This window comes from Caretta caretta, chromosome 14 (genome assembly GCF_965140235.1).
Source record: "Caretta caretta isolate rCarCar2 chromosome 14, rCarCar1.hap1, whole genome shotgun sequence".
Taxonomy (NCBI): Eukaryota; Metazoa; Chordata; order Testudines; family Cheloniidae; genus Caretta; species Caretta caretta.
The window spans coordinates 43,912,896-43,924,554 of NC_134219.1; the positions used below are offsets into that span (position 1 = coordinate 43,912,896).

The 11,659-nt window shown below is 52.2% G+C and overlaps 1 pseudogene; it reads right to left on the bottom strand.

The window, feature by feature from the left end:
* Positions 1–204: 204 nt before the first annotated feature.
* LOC142069130 (zinc finger protein RFP-like) lies at positions 205–9,286 on the bottom strand (annotated as a pseudogene).
* Between the last annotated feature and the right edge of the window lie 2,373 nt (positions 9,287–11,659).

The window sequence follows — 11,659 nt, forward strand, 5'->3', positions numbered from 1 at the left end:
ATGACTCAACCACTCCCAGTCTCTATTCAAGCCTAAATTAATTGTATCCAATTTGCAAGTTAATTCTAATTCAGCAGTCTCTCCTTGGAGTCTGTTCATGAAGCTTTTTTGTTGAAGAATACTCACTTTCAGGTCAGAAATTGAGTGACCAGAGAGATTGAAGTGTTCTCCAACTGGTTTTTGAATGTTATAATTCTTGACGTCTGATTTGTGTCCATTTATTCTTTTACGTAGAGACTGTCCAGTTTGACAAATGTCCATGGCAGAGAGGCATTGCTGGCACATGATGGCATATATCACATTGATAGATGTGCAGGTGAACGAGCCTCTGACAGTGTGGCTGATGTTATTAGGCCCTGTGATGGTGTCCCCTGAATAAATATGTGGGCACAGTTGGCAACGGGCTTTGTTGCAAGGATAGGATCCTGGGTTAGTGGTTCTGTTGTGTGGTGTGTGGTTGCTGGTGAGTATTTGCTTCAGGTTGGGGGCTGTCTGTAGGCAAGGACTGGCCTGTCTCCCAAGATTTGTGAGAGTGATGGGTCGTCCTTCAGGATAGGTTGTAGATCCTTGATGATGCGCTAGAGAGGTTTTAGTTGGGAGCTGAAGGTGATGACTCGTGGTGTTCTGTTATTTTCTTTGTTGGGCCTGTCCTGTAGTAGGTGGCTTCTGGGCACTCTCCTGGCTTTGTCACTCTGTACCCAGAAGTCACCTACTACGGGGGGCTGCAGGCAAGGTTCCTCCACCTCCCAGCAATGTCTCCACACGGTGAATCCCTCACAGCCCAGCACACAGGGCTCAGTGTCAAATCTCTCAGGGTTGTTGGGCAGTCGCTGTCGTGTGTCTCCCCATCTCACACCTTTCCCATCCTCATACAGGACTAGTTGGGGATGAGCCGTGTCTGGATCCAGAGTCACATTCGCTGGGGAGAGAGAATCAGAGCGTTAGGGGCAGAGCTCGGCCCTGGGGGAGGCCGGGGCCGTTTCTCTCACTCTCCCCAGCAGCCCTGTTCTGGCTGGGACAGGCCTGGATCGCAGGGAGCTGCCTCTGTCCTGGGCACCTGAGACTGAGCAGAGATGTCACTGCACTTCCTCAGTCTCTGTAAGGAGACCCACTTCATTAATTTCCCATTTGCTTGCATAAGCATCAGCTCCCAGCTACCCCTGTTCATTCTGCTCCATTCCCAGTAGGAGAGACACACCAGGAAAGGATTTAGTGGGGAGGGAGCAGAGGAAGCAGGTACAGTTTTGAAGCCCAGAGGAAATCTCCCTCCTCTAATGCAGTCTCCATTCCCAGGGCTGGGAACAGAGAGGAAGGTGCAGCATTGGGGAAGAGCTGATTAACACCAGAGAGTAGGAGGTGGCATTCAGTGAGGTAGCCCCATCCCCAGTCCAGAGAGAAGGGAGGAGCTGGCAGCATCAGAGGGAGAGCATCTCCCCAATCCAGGAAGCAGGGAGCAGCTCCAATGGGAGAGCCGAGCCCTTCCCAGAGGAAAGGCAGGATGTGGGAGAAGAGCAATGGGGAGACCCCCTGCACCGCGGTAAAGCAGAGGGATGTGTCAGTCCTCAGGGCATTGAGCTCTGTTCGGGTGCTGCTTAGGGAGAGTGTTTCTGTTCATTAGCATGGGCATGAACTCAGCACTCAGGTTGGTGTCAGGATTATTTGTGTGATGTCAGCTTGGGATCTCCCCAGTGTTCCGGCACCTTGGCAGAAGTTGGGGAGGGGGGGTACTGGTTCCCACCACCTGTGGCCCTGCCCTCTCCCTGGCCCTGCCCCACTCTTCATCTTCCCGCCTAGGTCCTACCCCTGGCCAGGCTGGGAGCCTTGGCCACTCTGGAGAGCCCCTGACCCTCCACCTTCCCATGTCCCCACTCTCCGGCGTGCACCACCCAGGGCAGGGGGAGGGTCCGGGGGGAAGAGGAGCAGGGGTGGGGCCACTGAGAGGGAGAAGCACCAGGAAGAAGCTGCACTACACAGGGCGCAGTTGATCAGCCGCCCCTCCATGAAGTACAGCCAACGCTGCGATGCGCCACGCCTGCCCAAGGCTTGCAGTGTGGGGGGCCAACAGGGCCCCTGCCCCCAAACTATGCCCATGTTGAAAGAGGGTGAGCTTGGCCCTCTGGCCCCCCATGTTCCAGTGCCCCTGGATCTCCTCACTGTGAATAGGTTATTTTTAGGGCTGTGTGTGTTGATTTGGTTGGTAACTTTCGTTACAATCTCATGAAGATGTTTTGACTGGAATTTTCTCCTAATGTAAAGACAATCTCCAGCTGCAAACTCACCCTGTCTGTGTGCTCCTAGGGATTCCAGTGCAGACGGCAGAGTGTCTGGCGGGGAAAAGGAGAAAAGAGACGAGATTTCAGACTTTCGTATTTCTAACAGCGTCCCCACTCTGAACGCATAAAACGGTGTTTTCATCATGACAGAGAAACAGATCGAGAGGCCCAGAGACACACTCAGGCATTTCATAGAAACTAACTGAAACCTTCTATTTCCTCTCTCATTCAACCATCTCCCAGCAACGGAACCAACGTCCTTTCAGCCTCACAACCATCCCAGGACACACAATCTGTAAGAGAGATTTACTTTTCCCCTCCTCATCCCCTCCCACCCTTCAAACTCCAGTTGGTTTGTCTCATTCACTCACTGCCTTTCCTCATAACCTAGACCCAGATCATACAGAGACTTTGGCTGAAAAGTAACTTTAGCCACTTTGGTCCCTTTGGCCAGGGTCAGGCAGCATCATGTTGTGCGACGTACACTTGACAAAATTACCGGAGTGGGTGGCGGACAGTGGCGGGGGGTTATGTCATTCAGTCATCATTCAACCAGTAAAATAACGCACAATTTTCCACACTGAAAACCCCATAACCTAGCTCGTTAATAAATAATGACCAATAATAATAGTAATAAATTCAACTCAGGTGAGTGTTTTTGAATAACCCTCACTGCCGCAGTCAATATTTTTTTTGTGGGATGGCAGCATTGAAATAAATATTTCTCCTAAAACCATATTTCAGTGCATTGTTGTCACTAGTCTTTCATTTTTCTTGTTTAAATAATATGTCTGATGGGAGGATGAGTGTCTCTGTGTGTGTGTGTCCCACCTCTACACCGCTTACCCCATGTCTCTCCCCTGTCTGCATCCCTTACATGGGAGATCCCCCATCATGTCACAGGATGTGGGAAGCAGAGGAGGGGGGTCTCTCAGTGGAGCAGGGTTTCCCATCACCTCACTGTGACTAGAGCACCCCTCTCCAGGCAGGGGTGATCCCAGGGTCGATGGGAACCTCCTCTGTCTCCTGACCAGGACAAAGGGACAAGCTCTGGCTGTGGGCGGGGGTCTGTTGTGAGCAGAGGCCAGAGTGGAACAAATTCTTTGGTGGGGGGACTCACCTCTGGTGGCTCCCAGAAGTGGCTTCCCACTGTCCCTCATCCCTGCTGCTCCTGGGAAGCTAGGCTGAGGGGGTCTGTGCAGATGGGGGAGGAGTACCAATGAGGGGCTAGTGCTGGCTGTGGGGAGCTGTGCAATATGGAGGTGGCCCTGAAGGGCTGGAGTCAGGCTGAGGGGGGCTGTGCAGTAGGGGGCGGCACTGAAGGGCTGGAGAGAGCTCAGCTGAGGGGGGCTGTGCAGTAGTGTCGCACTGAGGGGCTGGAACCAGGCTGAGGGGGGCTGTGCAGTGGGGTGAGGCACTGAGGGGCTGGAGCTAGGCTGAGGGGGGCTGTGCATCCAGCCACAGAGAAGTTAGCAAAGTCCAATACCCCCTGTGTGGAGACAAGGGGGAAAGTGGAGTGTGCATAATCAGTGGTAATAAACCAATCAGAGAAGAGAACAAGAACATGAAAATAACTTGAACAAAAGAAGCCCTGCCAATGATGTGTTCATGCATGTGTAGTGTGTGACCTATAAAAGGTACTTAATATTCATACCACTCAAAGGTGATTGGAAAAGAACTAGTAAATATGCAATTTGGAGGTGTCTAATATTCCAGACATTGTAAGGGGTAATTAGAGCTTCCTAGGAGAAATTCCCCCGTGATCCACCTATGCCCCAGGAGAAGGGAACTGACCAGCACTTCTTTCTATATGCGATGGCTAGTAACAAATATCCCAATGGCTGGTGATGGGGCACAAGTCGGGGAGTGCTCTGAGTTAGAGAGAAATCTTTCCCAGGTGCCTGGCTGTTGGGTCTTCTGAAATGCTCAGTCTCCAACTGACTACCATATTTGGGATAGGGAAGGAATTTTCCACCAAATCAAATTGCCAGAGACTCTGGGGTTTATTTTTTCTTCCTCTGCCATATGGGGCACGTATCATTTACCGATGTTAAACTAGAAGAAAGGTGGATTCTCTGTAACTTGAAGTCTTTAAATCATTATATGAGGGCTTCAGTAATTCAGCCAGAGTTTACGGGTAAATTGCAGGAGTGGGTGGGGAGGTTCTGTGGCCTGCAATGTACAGGAGGTCAGAGTAGATGGATCATGATGGTCCCTTCTGACCTTAAAGTCGATGAGTCATTTCTTACTTTGTAACTGTCATTGAAAAGCATGTTTCTGGTGCAAACAAAGGTTTGAATTAATCAACCTGAGTGTCTTGGACCCAAATGTCTGGCCATCTCACCCAACAATTAAATAGAAGCATCATCTAAGTGTGAACCAATTGACCAGCACCATTCTCTTCCCACAGTCTCAGAGGCTCTTCCCAATTTCCATTCCTAAATCCCTTCTGGGTACCTTTGAACTTCCTCAGAGTCTCCATTAGCACAATAGTTTTCTGGGAGAAATCGCTGACTTCCTCTTCCAGTTCAGGAGAAATCTCCTCTGGCTGCTGGAACTTCCCCTTCTCACACCTGGAGAGAAACAATTTCACGTGATTATATTTCATTGTGTGACTCATGATAAGTTCTGGCTAGCGAGTCGCTGCTATAATGGGCCTGGAGTTCGAATTCCTCGACTTCTCCCAGCCTCAGAGCAGGTGCAACACAGCCCATGGCCGTACAACCTTCCCTTCTGAGGACTCCTTAATATTCTTCAGCTCTGGTCTGGTGAGCTCAGCTCTGGGAACAAAAGGGGAATTGAGTCTCCATGGCCAATTCACTCCTTGGCCTCCATGCTCTGAGGGACAGGAGGTTCCGATGTAAAGTGCTGTAGAAATCTGTCCACTAGAAACTAAACTGAGACACCAACTGCCCCCTCCCCAGCTCATTCCACACAGGTCTCCAAACTGTCCTCAGGCCGGGAAAGACTCAGATGGGAAAGACTCTTGACCACTGCTGCCTTGGGCTGAATGGTAACCAGGGCCCCAGTAGTGACAGGCCCATATTCCATCCCCACAATCCTGAGGCAGCCACTCCCCCAGGGATGTGACATCTCGAGGAAACACTTGAGGTCAGTCTTTCCCACTGAATGGACAATTCCAGACTCTTCTGTACCAGGGTGAGAACCTCAGGATGAAGTTTATCTGAGAGATTTGTATCCAAAATCCCACACATGTTGCTGTGGAGATGTGGTGCAAACGTCATCTCCATGCTCTTCCCCAGCATTGCCAAGTATGTGTGGGAGTGAGAGAGAGCCACGTACCTACTCAAGGTGCTTCTGACATCCTAGAGGGGAGAGAGAGGAGAGAGAGATTAAAAAAAATCTCAGTACCACCTCACACTCACTTGGGATTCCAGGAAAGGGGTTTTGCAAATACAGGGAAAATCAGCCCTGCCCTGGCCCCGGGGCCATGGTTTCACTGAGCTAATGGGGCTTTTCCAGCTCTAATATCAATGTGTCTGTGAGTCTGCAAAGAACAATAGTCATTCACATTTCAGCAATGCACACACTGAGTTACACTGAGATCTCTGACTGCTGGACCCCGGAGCCCGTACTTCTTGTCCCTGTGTCGGGATTTGGGATGTTTCTAGCTCAGTCTCACCTGCAGGAATTCACTTGCTGGTTTCTGACACTTCCCCTCCATCTCACTGATCAGCTCACTGAGACGGGAAATCCCCTCTGAGAGTTTGGAGATATTTTCATTCTGTATCTTCACAATCTCCTTGTCCAGCTTTTCCAGCTGGGCCAGCAGGAGTCGCTCTTGTTCTTCCAGGAACTGCCGCAGTTGTTGAAATTCAGACACAATCTCCTGCCTCTCGGTTTCTGTCTGTTTCTAGAAGAAATAAGGAAAGGGCTGGTCAGGAACACGGATGGAGCCTGATGACCTTTCATACACTCTTACAAGAGAGAGTTTCTTTACAATCTCTAACACATCTGTGGAGAGACCAAGCCATGAGCCATCAGGCCTAGTGCTCAGAGCTGCAGTCAGAAGTCAGGAACTACAGCCAAAGTCAGAGCTGGAGTCAAAGTCAGGATCTCACCAAGGGTTGGGGCTACAGTCGAGCTCAGAAGTCATGCCAAAGGCTGAGCCAGAATCAGTGTCTGGAGTCACACGGGGGATCAGGACTGGAGTCGGAGTCAGGCAGCCACGCAAAGTGTCAAGCCAAAGTCAGACAGCAGTACTGCAGGTCAAACCTGAGTCAGGAACAACTCCAGGGCCAAGCCAGCGTCAGGGTCCAGTCCAGCAGCAGATCGGGAGTTCACTCAGTTGTTTGGACAACTTCCCGTGACTCCCGCTGGCGTAATTCATGCAGCCGAACGTCTGCTCCAATCAGGAGCTTCGTAGGCAGATCCGCTGGTGGGCCAGAGTTCCACTAGCCCCTCCCCCACTGGCTCTGGAGAGCGGTCGGGTTGTAATGAGAGTCTCTGTGGACTGAGGTTCCAAACCCACCATTCTTCACATCCTGACACTTGACTCGACACTGTGATCACAAAGGAGAGGATTTTCTTACAGCTTCCCATCTGGGCCCAATCTCTCTGCAAGGGCTGTCTCCGTGTCTACTGGGATATAGTCAGTGCGGTTTGGGAGAAATTTTGTGAAAGCCACAAGGGGTAGTAATTAACTCATTAATTAAATGCATCTTAGATCCTGCAGAAGACGCTGTTGTCCTTCTCCAGGGAGAGAACATTTGGGATATGCGCACGCCCACGCACACACACACACACACACACGGAGTATCCCATAATCATGGAAAAACACACACAAGGCCACAGAGAAATCTACCAATAAACATCCCTCCCAGCTCCATGTCCCAGCAGGTGAAGAACAACAGGCACCGACCAGATACTCCCGGCTTCTCTCCTCTCCAGCCACTTTCAATCCCAGCAGCTTTTCTCTCTCTTCCCTCAGAGTCTTCAAATGGGCTTGTATTTTTTCCTGACAAACAGAAATGATTTGGTGGGTTTATTTTGAGGATTGCTGGGGGGTGGATGAGGTGTTTTCCACCCAAAATTCTACATAACAGTCAGTCTTCCTAGATACCCTAGGTGGGTAAGGCAATACCTTCCGCTGGCCCAGCTCCTGTTGGCAAAAAAGTTACACACAACTCAGCTCTGGGGAACATACTCTTTCCCAGGCCTGAAGAAGAGCTCTGTGTGAGCTTGAAAGCTTCTCGTTCACCACAGAAGTTGGCCATGAGGAGATATTACTTCACCTACCTTGTCTCTCTAATATCCCGGGACCAACAACAATACTCTGTACAACAGTGGGTCTTTCTAGAGGTAGGACATCAGAGACACCAAGGAAATGAAACCTGATTTATGGAAATTGGGCGGGTTTTGTTTGAAGTTATTACATCCACTTTCTCCATTGAGTCGAACCAGTGGAAAACTGGTGTCCCATGGCGGTGAATCTATAAAGCCATTTTTGAGAAGACTTAACAAACAGTGATACCAACCCCAGAAGCCACCGGGGTAGCCATGTAGGCTGGGATGCTCAAAGGAGTCCATCTCCATTGGCTTTCAGCCCTGTACCCCTGGGGATGGGACGGGTTGGACAGCACTGATCTAAGGCCGAGGGCAAACCCCATTAGATGTGTTGATTTGTGTTAAGAACAGCTGGGGTTTGCCCTAGTGCTGTCCTAGTCCCTTTCCCTTGCAATGGCCTCTGGGTAGTGACCCCAAAGTCCCTAGCAAAGACCCCAGAAGCGGTGGATTCTGGCAGATTTCAAATGGCTGCCTGGTGGGACTAACGGACCCACGTTGGCTGATCCTTGCCCATGAACACACGAGAACAGGTCAGAGTGGCACTGGTCCGCACTGCCCAGGGGTTAGTTTTGCTGAAGATAAGTCTGATCCCAGTGGCATGTGGCATGGACCTGCACTGACTGGAGCCCTTGTGGGTGTGGACTGAAGGTGCTCGGGGTCCCACACCATGTTCAGCCCAGTGATCTCCTCTAGTGCAGGCCGGCAGCATCTGAGTTTAACCCTCATGGAGCGGCACAGAGTTCAGAATCGCAGTGGGAAACCTCCTCTCCCTGCCGGGACTAGGACCTGTATCAAGGTGTCTTTTCCTTCTACTGTCTGCACTTCATCACTGCTCAGTGCTGCTGAAAGGGGCAGAGTAGCTAGTGGTTAGAGCACTGAACTGGGCCTTGGAAAACCAGGTTTTTATATCCAGCTCTGCCACTGATCTGCTGAGTCACCTTGGACAAGTCACTTCCTCTCACTATGCCTCAGTTTCCCCTCCCACCTTTTGTCTGTCTTGTCCAGTTAGACTGTAAATGGCTCGGGGCAGGGATTGGCCCTCACTGGGTTTTGTGCAAGGCCCCCACAATCGAGGTCAGATCTTATCTAGGGTCTCCAGGGGATGCAAATAACAATAAACACTGTGATACAACCAGTAATACCAGCCACAGCTTGTAACTCCCCCCATCAGCTTTCATGCAATGAAGGCTACACACAGCTGAATGACAGGGTCACACCATTAAGCTGTAATTAACATCCAAAGTTATTACCCATTAGACTGGACAGCAACTCCCTACCTTGTACTCCTGGGCAGCTTCCTGTATGGGAACCACCCTGTGAATGCGGTGAGCCCGGGATCTGTCGCACACCACACAGATGGGGTTTGATCCTCTTCACAGAACAGTTTCAGAGCCTCCTGGTGTTCCCCACACACCCCGCCCGCTCCTGCTCCCTTCGCTGCCTGGAAACTCAGCTGCTTGGTGATTTCTACGACATTTGCCAGCTGCCTGTTGGGCCTGAGGTTTCTCGGTTGCACAGTTTCTCTGCACTGAGGGCAGGAGGCGGCTGTGTCGGGTCCCTCCCAGCACTGGGCGATGCAGGCTCTGCAGAAATTGTGCCCACACTCCAGAGTGACAGGGTCTGTGAAATACTCCAGACAGATGGGACATGTCGCTTCCTCCTGGAGACTTTCCATGGGGCTCGCTGCAGCCATGGCTCCCTCTGGGCAGTGGGACAGGATAAGTTTCCGTTTCCTGAGTTCACACTATGCCCCGCCTGCTGCAGCAACTGGGTGTTTCCTTCTCTGAAAGTGACTCGTGCTGTTTGCTGAGCAGGAAGGACCCAACCAATTTCACCCCTGGAGGCTTTGGTAAAAAAATGTATCAGTTCTGGGGGGATCAGACAATATTTTGGTCAGACGAGAACTATTCAATGACACGAGACACTGAGATTCAAAAAGTTGAAGCTTTAGAACTGTTAAAATTGTCTGTGAGGAGCTAAATCTCCTCCCTCCCGCAGCAGCTCCCCCAGGGCAATGAGCCAGAGCCTCCCCCACCACCACAGGGACGGAGGCTGAGAGTCCATCTGCTGGCGGCTCAGGGGCCTGTGGAATGTGCTGGGATCTCAGCCTGGGCCCTAGGGGGGCAGGTGGCCCTGAGTGTAACACAACCACACCCAGCAAGGCCTGCTCCCATTTTCTCCCTGTTTGTCCGTCCCAGCAGAGAGACCAGGGACTGCAGGGAGACCAAGCTCCTGTCCCCCACGTGAGGGCTGGGGCCTAATGCCCGAGGGCAGCGGGCGTGCAGGGAGCTCGCACTAGGGGCCTTCAGGGTACGTGGTGTGGGATAAACAGAGACCTCTCAGGCCACTTCCCCATTGTGGCTGCAGGAGGGGATGTGGGGACAGACGGAGGAGGCCTGGGGCAGTCTGGGAAGCCGCCATCGGGGACACGGAGAGGGAATTCAGCTGTGGCGGGGAAGCCGTGCTGCGCAGAGATGCTGCTGCGGATGCAGCTAGTTACCCGGGTCCAGCGTTGCAGCAGGTTAACAACATGGTTACTAGACGTTGCAGCTCAGCGGAGTGAAGTGCTGCCCTTTTGCTGGTCTCCGTGTGGCTTGAGATTTGCAGGCATCCCTCAAACATCTTTCCCCTGCTGCTGTCTCAGGTACCTGGGTCTTCACTCAGCGTTGCAGAGCAGAGCAGATTCAGTGCTTTGGTACAGGGTTACGGAAAGGAAAGAGACTGGAATGGTACATATAGTACCTGTAATTTCTGTCCCCTGACTGTTGGATGTACCATGTGCAGCTGGTTACTTCGAGACATTCAGTCAGACAGCTGGGGTGGCCTTTTTCTGCTCTGCCCCTTTCGCGGTAAATGGTGAGTGTAACTTTACCCACTCCAGTCCCATTGGCATCACTGGGACACTGAGACCTTTCACGATCGGGACACTGAATCGTAAGCTTTTCGGGTCTGCTCAGAGCTCAGCACCATGGGGCCCTTGTCCTCCATAGACTATAATGAGAAGAGACACACAGGCATTGTATAGATGGGTAAACTGAGGCAGGGAGTGGGCTGGTTCAGTGGGCCCCCTATTCAGTGGTTACAAGGGCCAATGCAGACCTTAGCAGCAGCTAGGCAAGTCCTAAGCTGCAGCCAGAGCTGCATCCCTGGTTTAATGGTCCTAAGGGGCTTTTCCAGGGTGCAGAGTACAAGAGGTGCAGCTTCACCCTGGCCACACCCCTCTGTCCCTTTCCGCCCCTTCCTCCTCCAGCCTGTCTATGCCCCAACCCCACCCCCTCCTGCCCCTCCCAGGAGCACTCCCTGTGCCTGCAACTGGTGGGGAGGAGGCACAAACAGCCACGCTAGCCAGCACAGGAGCCAGAGCACAATGACGGGACTTTCCACGGGGCTCTCTGCAGCCATGGCTCCCTCCCTTTCCCCTGCTGCTGTCTTAGGCCTTGGCTACACTTGCGAGTTACAATGCAATAAAGGAGCCCTGGGCGCACTAGCTCACTACCCGTCCACATTGGCAAGGCACGTAGAGCGCTCTGCCCCAGGTGACCAACCCTCAGACCCGCCCTTTAAATTCTCTGGGAATTTTGAAAATCCCCTTCCTGTTTGCTCAGCCAGGCGTGGAGTTCTCTCAGCGAATCTTTCCAGGGGACCATGCCTCCACTTGCCAGGCAAGCCCCAGTATGGAGCAATGGCGAGCTGCTGGACCTCATCAGTGTTTGGGGGGAGGAAGCTGTCCAGTCCCAACTGCGCTCCAGCCGTAGGAATTACGAAACCTTCGGGCAGATATCAAGGGCCATGATGGAAATGGGCCATGATCGGGACGCGCTGCAGTGCAGGGTTAAAGTGAAGGTGTTCTGGAATGCCTACCGCAAAGCCCACGAGGCAAACAGCTGCCCCCAAGACCTGCCGTTTGTACAAAGAGCTGGATGCGATACTTGGGGGTGACCCCCCCCTCCACTCCCAGGACCACCGTGGACACTTCAGAGCCAAGTTCAATCAGGCAGGGGGAGGAGGAGGAAGGCGGGAGCGAGGATGCTGAGGAGGAGGGAGACACCCAAGAATCCAGAGATGCATGCAGCCACAAG